General features: G+C 44.9%; 1 protein-coding gene across 1 annotated transcript in view; it reads right to left on the reverse strand.

The window, feature by feature from the left end:
• SLIT3 (slit guidance ligand 3) overlaps positions 1–22,067 on the reverse strand; it is a 582,494-nt gene that overhangs the window by 335,158 nt on the left and 225,269 nt on the right. The window lies entirely within an intron of this gene.

Raw genomic sequence — 22,067 nt, forward strand, 5'->3', positions numbered from 1 at the left:
AATGCAGCTCTGACTCCACACTGCCCTTGTTCCTCCAGTGCACCATGTGAACTGGGTGACGTCATGGTGGCTATGTCTTACTCACAGGATGGGTGTGTTTCCACCACCACTTCCAAGCAAAGATGGCTGTAAAATCATCATCAGTGGACTGGCCGAGGTAGGTTTCATGTGAGAGCAATTCTACTAATGAGCTTCTACGATGTTTACTCCTTAAGAGTAATGCCTAGAGAAGAGACGACAACTTGGATTTGGTGGAAATTCAAGCATCAGGATGTGATAGCTGGGATGTCCTACAGCCATCTAAGTCCCAGTTAGAGAATGGTGTCAACACACTGGGGGAGGCAGAGCACCAAGAGAGCCATGGAGAAGCAGGACAGGAGCTCTAATATCCTGCATCTCAGGTATCCCCTACCTAAAGACTTCTATCGTGTGAAGTAAAGGTTTTTCCTGCTATCCAAAAGTAGAGGATTCCTATGAAGCTTTTTGTAAGCTGAAGTGGCATGAAGCAAAGAAGCAGTCACCATTTTGTAAAAGCAAAAATCCTCTTTGGATTTCCTGCAGTTAGCAAAAACAGGTACTAAGGTGGGCCTTTCATAAAAATGGTGGGCATCGAGCGAACTTTCAGAGAGCAGGGAGGCCTGTACACCTTATGAAAACTGATTTGAGTGGAGATTTTTTTGTTACTTGCATCCAATGACACCCTGCCTCATATAACCTCTTCCTCTAATAGGACACTGTCCCCTTTCATTAAAGCCAATGTTTTATTCATAATGTCGGACCAAAATGAAGGAGACGATCATCTAATGTATGGCAGCAACACACATTTTTCAAATCATCCTTTGAAATGAAATTTAGATGTCTTGAAGGGACCCTAAGAGTTGAACTTGGAAAAAGAAAAGAAAAACAAACAAACAAACAAATGAATGAATACCCACAGTACACAATATAATTCCTACTCACTATATGGGGGGTTTAGTTCAACTTTCAGGACACAGTACCCCAAGGCATGTGCAATCACAGCCCGTCAACTCTGTTTAGGAATTCCCCTGCTGCTCCTCGCGTGTTTACACAACTTTAATACTTTTCTATATTGGCTCAGTAAAGCATTTTTCTATTGAGATGGCATTGTTCATCTGTATTTATCCCACAGTGAGGAGCCTGAGCTATCTTAACAGTCCATTTCGGTAACTGTAAAGCTGATAAATTGTGTATAAACAGCTCAAATATTTCTCAGAAAATAAAACTGGAAAGGAGAGGATTTTGCTTCAACCATCGAAGACAGTCTTGCATATTTAGAGATTAAGGCTGAGGTGTGGGTTTCTTCTTTCAGCTAAATCCACATCCCCCCTGCCCTTGACAACTTAATTTCCTGTCCTCTTTGGGAGACAGACGGATGAATATTTAGTGTAGAACATGATTGTGATTAAGCTTCCAAATGTATCTTCATCTGGATTCCAGCTGGTGTGGCATCTCAATTACTCCTCTATCCCCCTACGGAACCGTCTTATTGATGTAGTAAGCTTTGCATGATGGCACTAGATTAAAAATCTCCCAGGACTCTCCAAAACTTCTGACCTCAATCAATTATCCCTTAATAAAGGGGGAAAAAAAAGAGGTCTTGTGCATACATTATGACCTGAAGAATCCCACCAGTAGGCATCCTACCACTGCTGCTTAGCTACTACCATCAGAGAACAGAAATCTTTCTTACAGCCTGCTCCTTTCTCCTACTCCCCACCTCCTACTCCCCAGCAATGATGATGCATTAAGTGAGGCTCCGAAACTGATGGAGCTGGTGAGTAATAGGTGTACTGTCGATACAACATGCAGAAGGCTGAGAAACATTCAGCCGCCCATAATTTCCTTACTGGCCCCAACATTCCATATCTGTCACTCTTCTCGTGATTCCTGGTACCATGATGCCCAAACTAAATTACAGAAGTACAGTACCGTTCTCCAAATCAATTCTAAATACCTTGGGTATGCACATACTGTTTTTCAGGATCATTTCTTTGGAGAACCCCCAACTAATTTACACGGCTCTTTCGTTCATGAACAACTTTATTCATTCACCCAACATGTACTGAGCTGTGTGTAGGCTGTGTGCTAAGCACTGGGCATGGATCTGCAAACAAGACAGACACAGAACAAGTTCCTTGTTCTCGGGGAACATAGTATAGTGGGGGTGCCAGACATGCACATGGCTAATAACAACTGAATGTGAACAGTGCTGGAAGGAGCCAAGTCCCAGATACTGTGGGGCATCTACCTCAAACACAGGAGGATGTGCAGGGAAGATTTTGGAGAGCTTCCCTTCACTCCCAATCCATTACATCTGCAGTGGCCTCAGCACTTAGATTAAGTTTTCTGAACTATAGAACAACCATGGGCCTGCCCTCCCTCCCTCCCTTCCTTTGTACCTTCCTTCCTATAAAAGTAAATGTCAGGCACGCTTCAATTCTTGTGCTTACAAGCTAGTGAAATATGACATATTTATAAAATGTTGGGAAAGGCAGGCAAAAAGATAGTTCCTGTTTTTTTCATGCCATGAATATATATTACTTGATAAATGGCTATGGATGATTAAATGCTACACCCGATGTTGCAGACAGTATGGTTCCTATAGGACTTCAGAGAGTGGGGCCAATCTGTGTGGAGTACAGTATTTGGAAAATACTTCCCAAAATGAGGAGGCTGAGTTTGCTAAGATAGGGTAACGGTGAAGTAAGTACTTTCTATTTCCACTAGACAAGACCCTCATTTCCAGCAACCAGACTTCTGAGGATAGAATCTCTTAGGAACCCAAGTGAGCTGGTAGAGAGCCTTAAGAATCCTTCTTGGAATGAAAAGGAAAAAATAAGCAATGGATCTCATTCCTCATTCAAATCTTACAGTTCTAAAGAAGGCACTTCTCTCCAAGAGGGTAGCTTGCCTCCCCGACTTGCCTTCTGGATTCAGTGGCTGTGTGTACATTGCTGGTCCATGACATATGCAAGTAAAATGGAAGATGGTAGAAGAATATTTGGAAGCAAAGTGAGATAGGGCTTATTGGAGAATTTTCAAGCTCTCTAGAATCCCTCATTCAGTGATCAAAGAGAAAATAGAGCTCCCCAAAACCTTTATATGGAGATGCTTAAAACAAATCACCCTTAAAAAAAAAAAAAAGAAAAAAAGCTTACACATTAAAAAACAAAAACAACAACAACAAAAAACCCCAAACAAACCCAGAAACTAGGAGAAGCTGGAATAGTAGCCTAAAGCACTATGAACTCATGGAAAATTAATTCAGTCCTCTAAGTCAGCACCAGTAAGGACTGCTCTACATAACAAAAAGTTCTCAGTCGCATTATTAAAACACTGCTTTGGAGTGACCCATTAATTTCAAAGGCGCCAGTCTCTGTGTTAGAAGTTATCAAAGACAGATGTGTTAAAGGGTCCTCTCTATCAAATCCGGTGCCCATCTGCTCTCCCAGGGTTATAATTGAGACCCTTATTATGGTTTGAGCACTTTGCTTTCATTTTAACCAAAACATCTTTGTGAGATTTCTCTTAAAATCCCAATGGAGAACAAGATTAGCAAAATTGGTTTTTTTTCCTCCCGGGAGCTGGTACCTCCTTCAGTCTATAGACCCTGGGCTCTCACACACAGTCTGCTCATATCAAGGTTGGTGGGGGTGTGGGGGAGGTTGTGTTTGTTTGCCTCACCAGCATTTGCCAACATGAGAATCAAACCGTGGTATTTTTCAGAAACAGGAGATGGGGCCTTAAGATTCTGGATAGGTGTGTCCTGTTTCAAGAAATCCTAGTATTAAAAAATAAAATGTATCTCAACCAAATAAAACTCGAAGCGATTCATCCATTTACAAAAAAGGGTTCCTGAAAAATCAGTTTCCTAATCTAGTTAATAGGTTTCATTATCCACACACACACACACACACACACACACAAAAAGTGTTTACTTGCACCATTTCTGGAATACACCAATTATTTAAATGTACTACTACTAATGGTTTCCCTTTATTGAATGCCTGCTATTTATGTGACTGTCCCTGTGCTGACACTTTACATAAGTTATCTCATTTACTTTTCAAAACAGCCCTGAAATCTATATACCAGAATCTCATCTCATATTGAGAAAAGTGACTTGCCCAAGGTCATCTAGCCAGAGCAGAGCTGGAATTCAAACTTAAGTCTGTTTTGCTTTGCATTTCACTCTTCTGGTCTTGTTAGAAATCCAACTGAATAAAAACCTCATTAATATGGGCTGGTTGAGACACATGGCCATTTAAATTTACTAGAAAATTTTGAGTCACAAAATATGCACAGATTACCCACAACTATATACAATGAGTTGATGATTTCACTGGTTGCTGGAGATCCTTCCAGACTTATTTTAATGATAAAGATTTTTAAGTCATAACCCCAATGCATAGAAGTAATAGGAACATGCAACTAAAATACATGAAAACACTCCATTCCCTGAAGCTGGTTTAATATAATTTAATAATGTGCATATTAAATTCTCTCCTGAAGACACTTTACACTAGCTATGTTCTAGCTGGTGCTAGGTTCAAGCACAAATTCTTGAAGAGTAAGTTCTGACGTGATTATGCTTTGCTTTTAATTTCTTCCAAAGAAATTTGTACATTTCATTAACCCCTTGGTTTAGAAATAAAGAGATGAATGTGAAAACAATGAGCTCCTTCTCTCCTCTCTCCAATTGCCCAGGGAGGGAAGGGTGGCGGCTTTAAGGGGGAGTAGCTATCTATGGTTTCTCAAATTCAGGTAATAAAATTAGGAAAGAACAGGAGTAAAAGGGAGCTTGGTCTTTGGAAGGTATGTGAATTGGGAGCTCAATATTGGAATTATGCAGATTCTGGCTGGGTTAACAAGAAGGATGTAACTATGAGAGATACAAAATATTAAAAACTGTCCATCATTTTTCTTTTTGTTCTAGGAAAAATTCTGGATCATCAATAAGATGGCTATGGGTAGACAGAAGTAGAAAAAGCCTGTAACAGCCGAATTAATAGGCATAAGAAAGGGCCCCGCTTCACATCTAGTAGGCACTAGGATGGATACACTTTAAAAATCAAGGACAATAACAAGTATTGGCAAGAATGTGGAGACAATGGAATTCTCGTATATTGTTGGAACTCTCATACACTGCATGAACGTGAATGGTGAAGTCAGTAGTGGAAAACTCTTCCCAAATTCCTCAAAAGAGTTAAACACAGAATTAACATACAACCTACTAATCCCACTCCTAAGTATATACCCATGACAACTGAAAACACCTATCCACACACAAACTTACACATGAGTTTCCACTAGCAGCATTATCATAACCAAAAGGTAGAAACAAGGCAAATGCCCATCAGGTGATGCCTAGATGAACAAAAAGTGCTCTATCCATACGATGGGATATTACTCAGCCAAAAAAAGGGAGTGCAGTACTCTTACATACTTATAGCATGAATGAGTCTTGGAGACATTATACTAGGTGACAGAAGTTAGACATAAAAGGGTACACATGAGTGATTCCATTTATATGAAATGCCCAGAACAGGCAAATCTATAGAGACAAAAAAGGAGATTAGTGGTTGCCAGGGCTGTAGGGGGGGATGGAGAGAGGGAGACTAATGGATAGCAGGTTGCTTTTTGGGGTGATGGAAATGCTATGCCATTAGATAGCAGTCATGGTTGTACAATAGAGTGAATGTATTCGAAATTGAACTATATACTTTAAGATGATGAATACTGTGTTACTGGAATTATACCTCAAGGAAAAAAAAAAGACAAGGTTTTGCTGGAAAGGGAATGACCCCAAACCATGGTACCTTATCATCTCTCAATTCAATGGGGCTGAAGAACCCGGCTCTGAGTTCTGGACCCAGAAAAGGAGACTCGTTACGGCTGCATTTTTGGAGTGTCACGATAGCAGTAAGTCTAGCCTTCCCTGGTTCTGTACCATGCAAGTTTATTTTCTCTGGAGAAGCAGCCCCTGTCCATCCCAGCACGGGGAGGACTCTTCCCCGGTTCAGAGCTGCTCTAGGGCAACGCAGCCCTAGAGGCGCTGGGCCGTGCTCTGGTCTTGGAGGACAGCACTGGCTTACGGACTCTCCACCTCCTCTGTGTGAGGGTTCTAAGCAGCTGCAGCTGAATGCGTCAGTAAGATGGCCAAGTTCTCCCTCAGGAAGAGCCCCTGGGACCGGTGCATTTTATTTCCAAAAATTGCAAGTATTTAGATGTGGTGGGTGTTGGTCAAACCTTCAGGCACCCAGCAGACCTACATTTGAGATGGCGTTTGGGAGCACTGCGGTCCCAGGAGAGGGGGGACTGCTATAAGGCTGCAGTGAGCGGGAGCCAAGCGGAGCTGAACAAGAGCCTGAAATGTGCAAGCTGGACCGAGCTACACCTGCTACTCGCTCCCTGCCCGGGCTCTCCCTCACCCCTAGCGAAGGCCTCTTGATTGCAGCTTCTAGAGGCAGCAAAAGGAACTTCTATTAATATCACTTCAAAGACTTTTTCCAAATACAGTCCATGCAGGATAAAATGGGCTGGGAGGAAGTAATTTACTTTCTAGAAGAACTGATTTTCCAAGACCTGGCCACACCTCTTCACATCTTCGGGAACATTGTCCAGCATAGGGTCGGTACTCAGCAGGCAGTGACTGAATGAGGAAGTCAATGAATGAATGAATGAATGAAGTGTACTTACTAGGTGTACTTATTAAGCATTTACTATGTGCTAGGTGCTTTACTAAGTTTTAAATTCATTATCACGTTGTAAAGGCACAGAGGTGTTAAGTAATTTGCCCGAAGTAATACAACTTGTAAAGAGTAGACCCGGGATCCAGGAACCAGACCATAGCACGCCAGCTCCTACTTCCTATGGGAGGCCTGCACTGCCTCACCCTGGTAAGGGGCCCAAGTTCTGCGTTCCCAGAGCACCCTGCAATTGCCCTTACCTTAGCGTCTACATACCAGATGGTATGTTTATGCTGACTTCTCTGTCCTCTCCCCCACTATACTATGAGCTCCTGGACTCTTGACTCTTTGTTCATGGCTGTATCCCTGGGGACACACAGGCACAATACTTACAATGCCACTCGAAACAGACATATCGAATTAGCAAATGAACGCAACCTGTTGAGAGGGAGCTGTATGGCCTGAAGAGAGAAGGCAGAGAGTATGGAGAGAGTTTGATGAGCAAAGGCAGAGAAGTAGAAGGCCACGCATGGAGGAGACCACATCGTCCCAACGTGTCCTATTTGTGTGCCTAGCTGCAGGTAAACGTATGGCCTAGAGGGACTGTAACTAGCGAGGTATCACAGAGCAAATTAGGGGGCACCAGGGTCTGGCCGTGGAACATCTGCACAGCACATTGTGAGCGCAGGATGAAAGGCATGCATAGAAAAGCAAAGATCACAGCACCATTTTTGCAGAAATGAAACATTCCTAAATGAATACAAGAAGGGAGGTGAGGCTCCTAGAATGTGATGTATTGCAGAAGATGCTGGTGCCTTTCGACCTTTAGGTAGGTAAGTAAAAGTAAGGTGCAAGAGAGAGTCATCATAATCTCTGGTGTATATCTGAAACTTCTCCAGAAGAAGTGCACTCTGGGGTGCACTCTGGGCAGAGGAGGGCTGAGAGGGGGCTGCACATGTAGCAAAGCATGAAGAAAGCCATGAAAGCCAGGAGAGGGTTGGGAGTCGCTTTCTTGCTGATCATCACCCAAAATCCATTCTGTGAGCACCAAAATCAGTCCAGGGGAAAGCAACAGTGCTCCCCAGCCCCTCAATAAGGGAGGCTCATTCTTATCTCTCCATCTCTCTCCATCGCTAAGCCCTGTTCCTACAAGTATTATGAGCCCCATGTGCATAAAATTAAAAACAAAAATGATTTCTTCTTAGAGATAATTCGCCTGCTTCCCCACCCCCATCCTTCCTCAACCTTCTAGCCCCCTCTCCAGGCCTACATCCCTACTTAGCAGCTGGGGGCCTGTCCCCGACTGCTAACAACCACCATTTGCTTTCTATATTCTGGGCTTTGCCACAGGGGCCCTACTCCAGCCACAGTCAAGACACGCTAATGCTGACATTATTTTTACTGGCAACTTCACTTCTTGAAGGAGGAGTCAAGTTCTATTTGTAGACTGTGAAAAAATAAAAACAAAAACACAAAACACAATGCGTAGCTGAAAAAATATACTTCTCCACCTGGATGTCCTGCAGGCATCTCGAAAGGCAACATGTCTCAGATTGCACTGGGGATGTCTCCCTCGCCACCCGTTCAAAGCCACATCCTCAGCCTCAGCCCAGCGGACAATGCCGGCTGATAATGACAATTTGTCTCTAAGCCCTGTGGATTTTACAGTTGAAATGTCTTTTGAATTCACCCCTTTACCTCATCTCTGATACCTTCTGTCCTAGCACAGGGGCTGGCCTCCATCTTTACTGGGATCTCTGCCTCTAGCTTCCTCCAAATGTCACCATAGCATGGCTTGAAATGACCTTTCCATTTAGTCTTATGACCAGCATTTTGCACGAGAGCTCCTTCAATCCATTTGGTCTGACCAAACTCCCCCGGATGTGCTGTCTCTCCCTGACTATGTTGTGTGCCTTCCTGCCTCCAGGCCTTCTCATACACCACGTCTTTCTTTGCTGGGAGCCCTCCCACCCCTCCTTTGCTGGCTGCTCTCCCCTGTGCTGCAGGATGCACTGGTTCCACGAAGCCCCTCGGCCCGCTGCGCGGCAAGGAAGCACTGTATGGTCACCTGCTTTTCTAGGCGACCAGCGACTTGAAAGCGGGACCAGGCTACATTCGGCTTAGCACAACGTCTAGTAAGTGGTTGTGTAAAGGAGAAAGGAAAGAAGGGAACAAAATGGAGCAAAATGTCAAATTCACTACTCTTAAGATCCACATCTTGCCCCCAAATTCATTTTGTTTCTTTGTTTCTTTGAAAGCCCTTTGAATGAAATCCAAAGCAGAAAGGAGAAGCTGAGGGATTCAGAGCAGACTTTGCAGCAGACAAGGTCCAAACACTCACATTCAGTCCATGGTAGTCTCTCAGACAGCTTGCTTAACTTCCCAAAGCCTCAGTTTCCTCCTCCTCCTCCTCCTTCTTCTCCTTCTTTTTTTTTTTTTTTAAGATTTATTTATTTATTGAGAGAGAGAAGGAGAGAGCACATGCTAGGGGAGGAGTAGAGGCAGAGAGAGAGGGAGGATCTCAAGCAGACTCCATGCTGAGCACAGAGCCCGATGTGGGGCTCAGCCTCACAACCCTGAGATCACGACCTGAGCCTGTAATAAGAGTCAGACACTTAACTGACTGAGCCATCCAGGTGCCCCCTCAGTTTCCTTCTTCTTCTTCTTCTTTTTTTTTTTTAAAGATTTTATTTATTTGATAGAGATCACAACTAGGCAGAGAGGCAGGCAGAGAAAGAGAGACGAAGGGAAGCAGACTCCCTGCAGAGCACAGAGCCCGATGCGGGGCTCGATCCCAGGACCCTGAGCCGAAGGCAGAGGCTTTAACCCACTGAACCACCCAGGCACCCCTCAGTTTCCTTATTCTTAAACAGCATCATCAGCTCATTTACAGAGTTGCCCTAACCTCTGGGCAACGTGATAAGGTATAAAACATTCTAGTAACAAAACCAGGCATTTGGTAAGCATTCAATGAAGAACATTTTCCATTATTATTCCTTATTACTGTCCTTAGTGATCTTTTACTGAATACAGCTCCTCAAACTGTAAGACACTCTCTGTCCTGGTGAAGCTGGTCATCGAGTTGGGGTGACAGATGAGGTGGGACAAGAATAAGGAGAGTGACTTTCCTAACCAGACTTACTGGAATTCAAGCAACACCACCGATATGAACATTTGAAGTAAGATATTTAGTTTGCCTACAGATTTCCTCCATTGTTGCTGCCAAGGACTCAGAATTATTTGTACTTTTGAGCTTTGAGTATAAAAAGCAAGGATCGGTCCAAGTTCTGAGTTTCAGATCTGAGTAACAGTAATGCACGTTAAATGCCATAGAATTTTTGCTTCAGATAATAGTAGCCACATTAAGTTGTTATAGTGACCGACTTTGTCTCATCTCTGCAGGTGGCATGGGATTCCTCTGGAAGGAATCACAATCTGGAAAGGGGAACTCAGCTCCCTTCCTCCACTGGTTCAGCTGCTCAGAAAAAATCCCCCACTTAGTTAAGATACTGCTCTCGGAATGTTGAGCTTCAGATTAGACTGAGCAAAGAACAGGCCAGAGCTGGGGCCTTAGGAATTGAGCAACACCGTGACCAGCATTGTCCTGGACCTTCTTCAGCGGACGACTGCAAACCCAGCTTGAACAGAGAGGACAGTCAGGCAGGTGTCTTATGAAGCCAACAGCCGGCCAGGGGCCCCTGGGGCTGCTGCAGTGGGTGAGGCCATGTCACGCGTTTGTCAACCCCCGAGGCACGGGAACTTTCTCAGGGAACAGGCAAATATCTGGAGTTGGAAAAAAATATATTGGCTCCAATATACAGAAAAGCATGAAATCAAAATTATAAGAAGCAAAACAATAAAAACTGCTTTAAAGGGAAGCATCAGAAATACTCGCTTCCCTCTAGGAAGTCCGGTTGAGGGCTCTGGCCTTCCTGCAGGAAACTGGGAAGTTTCTAATTGTCTGAAGATTTCTTGTCGTGGTAAGGGGAAGTGACATTAAGACACAGAAACCGACATTTGGGGCTGACAAATGATAGCCAACACGCTTTCATCTGTTAGACACAAACCTACATTCAGAAACGGGTGAAAGCGAAACAAAACAGAAGTGTCCTGTAGCTCCCCGGGTGCGTTTGTAGTGCTGTTTTTATTGGTTGTTGGTTCCATTTTGGTCAAGAAATGCTGCCACAATTGTTGGATCTGCCCCAGGGAGGGAGCAGCCTTGCAAAACCAGACTGGGACCCTGGTCTCCCAGCAGAGCTGAACCATTTATCCTTCCTTGGCTGTCTCCCTTCCTCCTCATTTGTCCTTCGAGTAAGTGGCATGGCTCCAGAATGAGAGAGAAAAGAAGAGGTGTGTCAGGAGAGCACTTTCTCCGGTCAGTAGAGTGAAATGAACAGGCCCGCTGGCCCGGGATTTGCCGGACCATACTGCTTCCTGTCAGGGCCCTTCCGCCATTCTTCTCACTATCGCTCAACCCAACTGAAGGAGGGTCACTCAACCAACAGTTAGGGATGCAGTGCTAGATCTCCTGATGTACAAACACTCAGTCTGCAAACTCTTGTTTGAGTAGAACACTGAGCTTTATTAGTTATTCTATGTGTTTGTCCAAAATCACACTTCATCTCATTTCTTCTAGTCTCACCTTATCCAGTCTGCCCATCGGTCTGTCCATCTGTCCCATCATCCAATAATCATTCTCTCTGCCCAGCTTTCTAAACACAAATTTGGCCCACATTTCTTTGAAATTACTGGGTCTGTGCCCAGAGAATTCATTCATTCAGCAAATCGCCATTCAGTATCTGTGACATGCCAAGGACTGTGCTAGGTTATTGGAATGTGGTGTTCAGCCAGACCAACAGTGCGTCTGCTCTAATGAAATTTATAGTCAAATAAAATGCCAATCAGTGTGACGATTTGCCTAACCACTTGCCCCCTTTGAACTGGATACTCTGAAGACTATATTAGTCCTTTTTTTTTTTCCTCTTGGCAACCCCAGAACACTGTTCGTATTGAGCTTGCTGCCAACTGTAACACTTAGATTTCCTTTCTGGCCCAAAGGAATACACATGGAGGAAAGGGGATGCCATAGGTATCAAGGCCAAATCACACCCACCCTTCTAGAAGTTTCCATGTTCCTGGCACATAATAGGCAGAAATATAAGTTGAATGAATTTGTTGGCTCTCTTTGTTTTATAGTGCATAGTCAGGTTCAGCATCATTCCAGCCCTCTGCTGTCTTTATAGGGCCTGATTTGTTACCAGACATAACCTCCTTCTTATTTGCTTTTTTGTTTTTAATCTGAAAATATCAAGAAAACCATCAAGATCTGCATCCCAAAGATGGAAAGCTGAAATGTGGCTGTACTAGAAAGTTCATGTCAACTTCTGAACTTGTCAGAAGTAATCAGGAGTAGATTTTTGTGGGTCCTTAAGAACTGGAAAGGAAAAGGAAATCAAACATTCAAGGGATCAACTTAGATTCATAAAAAATAGAAAAGAAGGAAAAGGAAAGCCAACAGAATTAACACTAGTTTGATTCAAAAATAAATTGCCATTTTTTAAAAAATTGCTAGGCTTTTTTTTTTTCCCCTGCACAAGACACTGTGGGACTGTATATAAAAGAGTAAATCAGAGCTGTGGGTGCTGATTCTCAATTCTCTATTTAAGTTTCCTCCTGCCCAGGAGTGACTCCAAGAAGGAAATGAATTCTCAGTGGGGGACCCTGTAGTTGATTAGCTTTTACCTTCCAGAGGAGATGTCAATCATGTTAATTGGAATCAATAGACAGCTGTTCAGGGGCCCAGGGTAATTAAGCAAGTCATAAAGGGTAGAATTAGAGTTCCCTTTAAAAATTAAAAGGGATCCCACTGTTTGCTAACATTTTAAGCCACCTTGGCTACCTAAGACCTATTCTGATTTAAACTCACTGATCAAAGAGAGGCCAACTATTGTGTGGGGGAAGGAGAGCATATGCTTATCCTATGCGAAAGAGGCAAATCCAGGCTTCAGAAGTAAACTTCCACTGCATTCCAAGGGGAATCTGAATTTGTTGGTTTTGAGCTGATGAGACAAAGTCTACAGAAATGGAGAGAGAGAGAGGAGGGAGAGAGAATGAGTGAGGGTGCACACGAGCCCTCTGGGCTCTTGACCGTGTCATGCTTGCACACTCTGGTGTCCCCTGAGCAACCTATAGATTCCATCATCTGTGACCCAGGTCCTCCCAGAGGACAGAACAGAGAAAACTTCACAGGAGCAGAAGGAAAGAAGACATACTGACAGCAAGTTACAATAACCGGACATCCCCTTCAAAAAGATGCTCCCCCTGCCAGAGAACTTCTTCACAGAAATGCATGTGCATTTTTATGCCCCTTTTAAAACTTGAAAGGGAGCTCACATACCACCACCAACCTCCCCCCTGCTCCCCCCCCACACACATTTGCTTAAAGACAGAGAGGGCTCCTTCACCCACATGGCAACATGAAAAGAAAATGAAATTCTGTCCCAGGGCTTGTGATTTTTTTTTTTTTTCTTCCTTTTCCTGACTCAATGAATGCCAGATGTTCTCACAAAACGTCTTCATATCTTCAGGACAGCCTGCAAGAATTCTATTTGTTATTGCTCGGAGGTCAAGAGGCCATAATAGATTTATAAGAAGGCTGTGGTCACTCTTTGTGTCTCTTATACTTAGGTGATATATGTGGCAAGAGTCACAGACAGCTCCTCTTTCTACATAATTTACTTCTTCAGGGCCAATTAGCTGGGTCAGATTAAGAGCAGAGGTGGTTTCCCCGCCTCAGGCAACAGAAAGCTTGTCAAGGGCAGCTAAGCCACACAAGGCTTTCCAACTGTCAGGAGAACCAGAGGGAGGGAAAATGTCCAGAAGAATCCAGAGTGTGAAGGCCAGTAAGCCCGTCTGTCAGCAATCTGTAAAATGTGGTAGGTCATAGCCTCTTTGGCCTTGACCCGGCAATGTCTCGGTCCCAATAAGCCAGCCCGTCACTGGGGTTTTCGGAGGTGGAACTGGGCTCTGAGTGGAAGGAAGGTAGATTTCATTCCACACTATCCAAGCTTCCTCTCAGCCCTGTGCTGAAACGCCGCATCATCGCCTCTGCCTGGTGCCTGCGAATCCAGTCAGCCTTTTCCCAGGGGTGGCCCACCTACCTCCGCCCCACTCTGTTTCAAAGCACGGGCGGGCAGACGTCGCCCAGAGCCACGGCCTCCAGGTATGCATGCGGAAAGGCGCCGATGCCCATGGGACAGCGGGTCGTGTTTGGTCTGGACATCAAAGAGGCTCGGCCACAGGCACCGGATGAACCATGTCAGAACCAGACCCTGGGCGGCTGGGGCCTCCGCCGAGGGTGCTTTACCTGTGTAGTCGGCTGTTTCCTGCGCTTGTGAACGCTCTGCTCAAGTAAGCTCTGGCCTACGCCGTGGCCTCCCTTTCCTAAGGTTTTCCAACCAAACAAGACACTATTGATTTCAGCTTGGCTCCAGAATGAATGAAGGGTCAACAGATTAGGCTGGGAAAACAGGCTTCTTCTTTTTCCTCCACAAGGAAAACTCAGGTTGGGTCTGTGGCTCTCGTTTTTAAGAAATCAACTGAATTCAGTGATTTGATTTCCATTTTGGCTTCTGGTCTGAATTTTGAGGGAGGTAATATTCCCTCTTTACTCGTGTGGTTACCTTTTTTTTTGGCCATTTCTTCCTCTCTAAGGAAGTTCTTTAGGCTACTAAGATTACTTTGGCTGATGGGCTAAGCATTTGAAGAAGAGAAACAGGGATCTTGTGTTCTATATCCTATACGATACAGTCTATATTTTAGCGAATGCCTCCACCCTCTACTTGATCACATAAACCAAAAATGTGGGAATCTTTCTAGGTTACCACCACCTTTCCTTCAGACTTTCACATCTGCTTAGCTTCTAAGACTTATTGAATCCATTTCTATTCAACTCTGGAATTTCCCCCTTCTTTCCCTTTACTCCCTGTTATGGGTTAAATTATGTCCCCCCAAAAGATGTACTGAAATCTAAACTCCTATGCTAAGAATCAAATATTTGTGCTCCCCTGCGAAAGTCATATGTTGAAACCCAACGCCCAATGTAATGGTATCGGGGGGGGGGGGCTCTGGGAGATGCTTAGGCCATGAGGGTGAAGCCCACATGAATGGGATTAGTGCTCTCATAAAAGAGGCCTCATGGACCTCCCTAGCCCTCTTTCCACCATGTGAGGATACAACGAAAAGTCAGCAGCCTAAAATCTGGAGGAGGGTTCTCACCAGACACTGAATCTGCCAGTGCTTTGATCTTGGATTTCCCAGCCTTTAGAACGGTTAGAAATAAATTTCTGTTGTTCATACACCACCCAGTTTGTAGTATTTTTTAGGGCAGCCTGAAAACACTAAGACACCCAAGTGCCTGTGAATGTGTCCTTGTTTCAAAATGGGGTCTTTGTCGATACCATCAAGATGAGGTCATTAGTGAAGACCTTAGTCCAACATGAGCAGTGCTGGTGTAAGAGGGGGGAAACACCATACTGAGACAAGGACAACCAAGGAGAAGACAGCCATGTGAGGACAGAGGCACAGATAGGACCGATGCAGACACCAGCCAAAAGCACACCTGGGGCCACGAGAAGTTGGGAGAGGCAAGGAACGATCCTCTCCTAGAGACTTCAGATAGAACACGACCTACCTGTACCTTAACTTTGGACCTTTGTCCTCTAGAACTGTGAGACAATAAATTTCTCTTTTTTTGTGGTAATTTGTTAGAGCAGTCTTAGGAAACTATCACACTCTCCTAATCCAGGCCCACAGGGTCTCTTAAGACTAATGTTTTCTTCCTCTGAGAGACACATCCTCTTCACTGGGACCAAAGTGATTATCTTAAAAGTTTATAGTTGTTTCAAGATGAAGTCCTAACTCCTTAATGTTACAAAGTCCTCTTAATCTGGCCCTATCTGCCTCTTTAGTTCCTGCTTCTCCTTCATGAGAATCATTTACTCTAGCCAGATGGAGGAGCTTCTGATACTTGTTTGTGCTGTTCAGAATACTTCAACTCCTTGCTTGCCTAATTCCCATACATCCTCCAAGTTACTGCTCAAGATTTATCTCCCTTTTTTTTTTTTAAAGATTATTTATTTATTTATTTGACAGAGAGAGACATCACAAGTAGACAGAGAGGCAGGCAGAGAGAGAAGGGGAAGCAGGCTCCCCGCTGAACAAAGAGCCTGATGTGGGGCTCGATCCCAGGACCCTGGGATCATGACCTGAGCCGAAGGCAGAGGCTTTAACCCACTGAGCTACCCAGCTGCCCCAAGATTTATTTCCTTTTGAAATCCTTTCTTTGAAAAGCCCTGACCTAGGGGTCCATTTTCTGAGTAGATCATGTACTCCTTTGTTACATTTGTTACCATGTTGAAGAAGTTTCATGGTGTTTTCTAGATCTTGATTTCTTCGAGGTCATGGACTACTTTGTGGCCCCAATGCCTGCTGCACAAGGTGGCAAACAGAAGGGAGTTGGTGAATATTCGTTGTGGAAATAAATTTGAAAAAAATGAGTGACTGAATCTCTGGTAAATTTTAATATGTTATTTCTTCAGGTAGGGGGAGAAAGGAATTAGTCTAGTCAATCCAGATTCCCAGGGATTCCAATCATAAGCCAAATAGCACTCTAGGTACTGGAAAGAAAAACTCCTCGCTTTTGGGAATCTTCCATTGCAGGCAGATGAATAATTGACTCAAATAAGTAAGTTTCAGATAAAAATATGTGCTAAAAGGAATAAAAGAGTATAATCTGTTTCTGCTTCAAGGGGAAGTAATATTTTAGGGCACCTGGGTGGCTCAGTTGGTTAAGAGACTGCCTTTGGCTCAGGTCATGATCCTGGAGTCCTAGGATCGAGTCCCACATTGGGCTCCCAGCTCCATGGGGAGTCTGCTTCTCCCTCTGATCTCCCCTCTCATGCTCTCTCACTTCTGTCTCTCTTTCTCTCTCTCAAATAAATAAATAAAGTCTTTTAAAAAAAAAGAGGAAGTAACATTTTAAATTAGACTTGAATAATGTGCTAAGTTGAAAGTTGGTCATTTGGGCAGAAGTTGAACAAAGGCCCAAAGGACATCCTGACTTGTTCAAGTAAGATCAAGAAAGCCAGAAGATGGTACCTGGGTGGCTCAGTTGGTTGGGCAACTGCTTAGGTCACGATCCCAGAGTCCTGGGATGGAATCCCACATCAGGCTCCCAGCTCCACAGGGAGTCTGCTTCTCCCTCTGACCTTCTCGCCTCTCATGTTCTCTCTCACTGTCTCTCTCTCTCAAATACATAAATTAAAATCTTAAAAAAAAAAAAAAAAGAAGGCCAGAAGAGGCATGCTGGGTGTAAGTGTGAGAGAAAGTCAGAGAAGTAGGTAGTGGTCAAAATATATAGGGCATTATCAGCCACAATTAAAAAAAAAAAAAAAGATTTTATTCTAAATACAATGGGTCATCAGTGGAAGTGAGCTCAGGCAAGACATGATCTGACCTTAGTTCTCAAAAGACTGTTCTGACTTCTCCATAGAAATGGATTGTAGAGGGCAGAGTCTTAGAGTCAAGGAGGCTGGTTAGACAGCTTCCATACAATTCCAGGTGGGAACTGAAGGGGGCTTGGAGAAGGCAATGGAGTGGGGTTGTCCCATCTTTTCTTGCATAAGAGTATTGCACAGAATGGGGCCCGAGTAAGCTCGGGAACCTTTGCTGTGGGCAGTGGGAGCCTCCCTTCTTCCTAAATCAGTGGGTAAGGAGATGGCTCCTACTTGATCTAGGGGCCTTGTGGATTCATGGCTGGGCAGGTTTCCCAGCCAGGAGAGGGGGAGTCCGAAAGATTCCTCAATTATTATGCCAGTTTTTATTCCTTCCACACTCCATTAAATATATATGTTTATACATACTTACATATCCATGTGCTGCCTTCCCAAGCCACCTTTGGAGAGACCCAGGGATAATTGATTTGTCTTTTCAATGTGCGTTGTTAAGCTGAGTGATTTCGACATCACATTGCCATCAATAGAGGGGTTTGACTTACAAATTATTAAGTGCTTACAGCAGATCGTTGGCCACCTCCCAGACATTCATAGCTGGCAATCTCTTAAAAAAAAAAAAAAAGATTAAATGAAGCTCACAGTGACTTCAGCATTAACTGCTGGCTTCCAGGATTTGTGCCTATTTGAGGCAGAATGCCTGCCGTTCTTGCAGCTGCTAATTTCATGGTTTCCACTTTATAATCACTTTAAGGGACAGGGGAGCAGATTGGTGGAGCTGATGGTGCCCAATGGCTGACTTCACAGCCTCTTGGAGGAGAAGGGAGTCCTAGCAGGGGAAGCGGCACAGTGCCACCGAAGGAGCACTCAACCCCAGGGTCAAAACAGCCACATGCTCTTCCCAGCTGTGCCACCAACAAGCTGTGTGACCCTGGCAGTTTTCTTAACCTCTCTGAGGCTCAGTTTTCTCGACTGGAAAATAGGAAAATGTTATCTACCATATCTGTCTTATGACAAAAGTAAGCGTGCTATAAGTGAAATGGTGCTAATATTTAAAAAAATAAATACTTCCTGATATATTTCCCCTTTTCTGGTAAACAAGATCCTTTCTCTCTATCCTATCTGCCATTTAGTCCATGTAGAGGTTTAATGTTCCAGGAAAGAGAAGAGCAGCTATGACCTACAACCCAGGAAAGGTGAGAGGAGGATATGACATAGTGGTGAGTTTCCTTCCATCAGGAAAGGAAAAGAAAAGAATGCTCTTTGGACAATATGGGAGAAATTTAGAGGTGCCAAGCCTTGGGGGTACTTGGCAAAGATAACCCTGAGCTAAGGTCTGGAGGACAGGTCAAGGAGAGTTACCTGAGCTAGACTGGGAAGAAGCTTAGCACAGCAGGGCCCTACTCTTTCTTCCCTGCATTGCCAAGTGCCCTGGCATGAGCATGGGCATCTAGGGAAGACTAGAAATTGTGATATTGTCAGCTTAGCCAGAGAATCCCAAAAGTAGGGTTTTGAGAGTGGAAAAGTGAAGTGTCCCCATGAACTCTCTGGGGGGTGGGGGATGTGGAAGGTGGCTAAGGGAGCCAGGGGCCCATCATGAGGTTAACATGTGGGGGATGAAAGGATTATTTAGTGGGAGCAGAGGGAAGAATACACCAGGGGGCCAGAAAGAAAACATGTCTGAGCCACAGAGAAACTGTGGAAGGGAGGTGGGGTCCAGGTTCAGAGGGTGGGTGGGGTGGGTCATCAGGACTCCCTACTGGGTGGAGAGAAGAGACAGCAAGTTTCATCAGCCATGGATGCCAGCAATGGATGCCAGATGACCGGGACAGGGCAGCACAGGGATCTAAGGATCTGATGTCCACCCCTGCCATCAGAAGTACAAAAGTTTCCCCTCTATGACTACAACAAACTACCTATTCTTTTTAAGGTTTATTTATTTATTCTAGAAAGAGTGAGAGAGTCTGAGTGGGGGAGGTGGGGGAATGGGACTGACCAGGGGGAGAGGGAGAGGGAGAAGGAGAAGCAGACTCCCCGCTGAGTGTGGACCCAAGTGGGGTTCCATCTCAGGACCCTGAGATCATGACCTGAGCCGAAACCAAGAGTCGGAAGCTCAACTGACTGAGCCACCCAGGTGTCCCCCATAACAAACTACGAAAGCAAAAAGAGATGGCTTCTTTTTTCATTGGAAAGGCTGGGGATCTCCTCCTCCCCTTGAGATCAAGATGAGATTGGCAACAGAACATAGGTTACCTGGTTGCTTGCCCCACTGTGTAGTGAATCAAAAGATCAGCCCCATTCCACGAGGTATAAAGAGTGGGATTTCCTTCGCAGATATAGGGATTGCCCTGTTTGCCCATGAAAAGTCTCCTCACACTGCTTCTCTACCATTCTGCCTGTCAAGAGAGCGTTCTCTGGAATGGCTTCTCCCTGAGCCGGTAACATCTGCTCTACGAATGCGATGGGGCAGCATCGCAGCATGTGAGCGCGCATGCACTCACAGCCTTCCTAACCAGCAACATCCCCATGCAGACTCTGTTGCTGCTTGCTCTTACTGCGCTGCTTGGCGTTCGGGCCAGGGGCGCAGACCAGGAGAAGGTGAGCCTGAGTCACATGGGAAGGCAGAGTTAAGAAGATTCTAGAACTGGAAGGTAAGAGAGCAGGGCAAGGAGACCAGAACAGCTCCGGCTACATTGGGAAGAACATTTGGAGGAAACTGGGGAGCAGGCAGCAGCTGCTGGATACGTGAGATATGGAGAGAATTCCCAGAAATTTTGTTGTGTGGTATGAATATAATTCTGTGTTGTACTATTTGAAAAAAAAAAACAAAACAAAAACATTTTAAGACTGAGATCCTGCGGCATTCTTTTTGAATGCTGGTCTGTGGCTCCATCCGAACACTTCGCTGTGCTGGGACAGACTGTGGAGCAACTTGACTTTCCATGGATTGCAACAATTTATGATTCTGTTTCTGGTGACACCCTACGTCTGACCCGGGTGAGCGAGCCCTCCCCTGTCTCTCACTCCTTTTATGAGATTCAGACAGCAGGCTGAGCCCGAGGAAAGAGGAGGGTGTCTTCAGATTTAGAAAATGCATCCCCTCTGGGGAAAGGACTCTCTGCTGCTCCAGAGGGTGGCAAGGAAGAACGTCCAGAACATTCCATGCCGGGAAGATGCCCTCTCACGTCTCTTTGCACGGACCAAACACAGGATGCTGCAATGCCCAGTGAGGAGCACAGGTGCTGGGGAGTTTGCCGTGAGCACTGGTGAGAAATTCTGAATAAGAGGGGGAGTTCATTTTAAAGCACAAGCTCCAGGAACACTTGCTTTTGTCCTGACCAATCACAAGCTCATGGCATCCTTTACTTCTCAGTACAGAAGAACTTGCTGACAGAGTCTTCCTGGCAAACAGAAAGCTGACATTTCTTCAGTGCTAGAGGACCAGAGAGATTCTTTAAAGGACAGGATACAATACAAGCACCTCTCCTGCTTCCTAGGAGCAAAGTCAGACAGCTCCCCCTTCACACCTACTTGACAACAGGGATAACAATAGCAATGTTCCTTAAGCACTTACTACCTGACAGCCACTGGACCTGGTATTTTAAAAGCCAGGCATTTCATTATCTGTTTAACTTACAGCAAGGCTGAAAGAGGACATTAGGATCCCCGCTGAGATATCAAGTCATTTATCTAAGTTGTACTGCTAGGAAGTGGGAGGGTAGGGATTTGAACCTGGTGCAGTCTGTCCCAAAGCCCTATACTCTTATCCCCTACTATCCTGCAGAAATCTCAAAGGCGCAGTCCCTGGGCTTCCTTCTGCCCACAGACATACTTAGTATGCACAGCAGAACATTAAAAACAATTTTTAAAATTGGCTGCTAATATTTTAAAGATGGGAGATTACATCTTTAAAAATCCAAATTTCTAGCTTGACTTACAACACAATTAAGAGACCTGAGCACAACAGCCCTATGTTTCCCTGGGGCCCAACAGGTGAAAGTTGGCAGTATTTGGCTGGCTTCTGTCCCTTAGGTGACCTGCCCAGCCCCGCAGGTGTGTGAGTTCTCTAGTTTTGTGTATGGCCTCATGTCGCCACCACCTTGGGTATCACTGAAGCATAAGCATCTTGGATCAGGACTCTGTGTCTGCTGCTCTCTGCTCCACCAAAGGAAGCAGCTCTGTCCCCTGCTCCCTGGTGAGGTTCCAGGCTGAGGTTGACCAGAAGCCCAGCTGCAGGCAGAGAAGAACCTACAAAGACAGGATGAAAGCAGTGCTCGCCAGACTGTGTGAGGCACTGATCCCAGTCAGGTCCGATCCACCAGGCCTGGGCTAGAAGTCTGGGCAGCTCTGGAGTGCCGCTGGGACGCTCCACCTGCCTACTTATGATGAACTGATCATCTGTCTTAAAAGGGGACTGTAGTGGTGCCCACAGGGACTGTGGGGTCCTAGACACCTGGGCTGAAGTTCTGCATGGTCACTTCCTAAGCTATGTCCTTGAGCAACTTTGTCACCTCTCTATACCCTACTTTCTTCATGCGCTAATGGGGTAGAAAGAGAATCTCCCTCATTGTGATGCTGTGAGAATTCAGTGAGGTAATTCACTAGCACAGTGTCTAGAATAAATATTCAATAAACAGAGGCAACTCTTACTTTCCCATTACTGTTTCCTTCCTGGATGATTCAGAGGGACTTTCAGTTCGGTCAAGGGAGGAGAATGCTCCTTTACAATGAGGTGAATGCTGTGTGTGGCTTCAGTGGTATCTTGGTAGGGCTCTTTCAGCAGTTTGGTCCACACGGCCAAGGAGAGAAAGGCTACAAACTGATGCCTCCCATACACTGTACATGT

The sequence above is a fragment of the Lontra canadensis genome, unplaced genomic scaffold, assembly GCF_010015895.1.
Source record: "Lontra canadensis isolate GAN:19392208 unplaced genomic scaffold, GSC_riverotter_1.0 scaffold5, whole genome shotgun sequence".
Lineage (NCBI taxonomy): Eukaryota > Metazoa > Chordata > Mammalia > Carnivora > Mustelidae > Lontra > Lontra canadensis.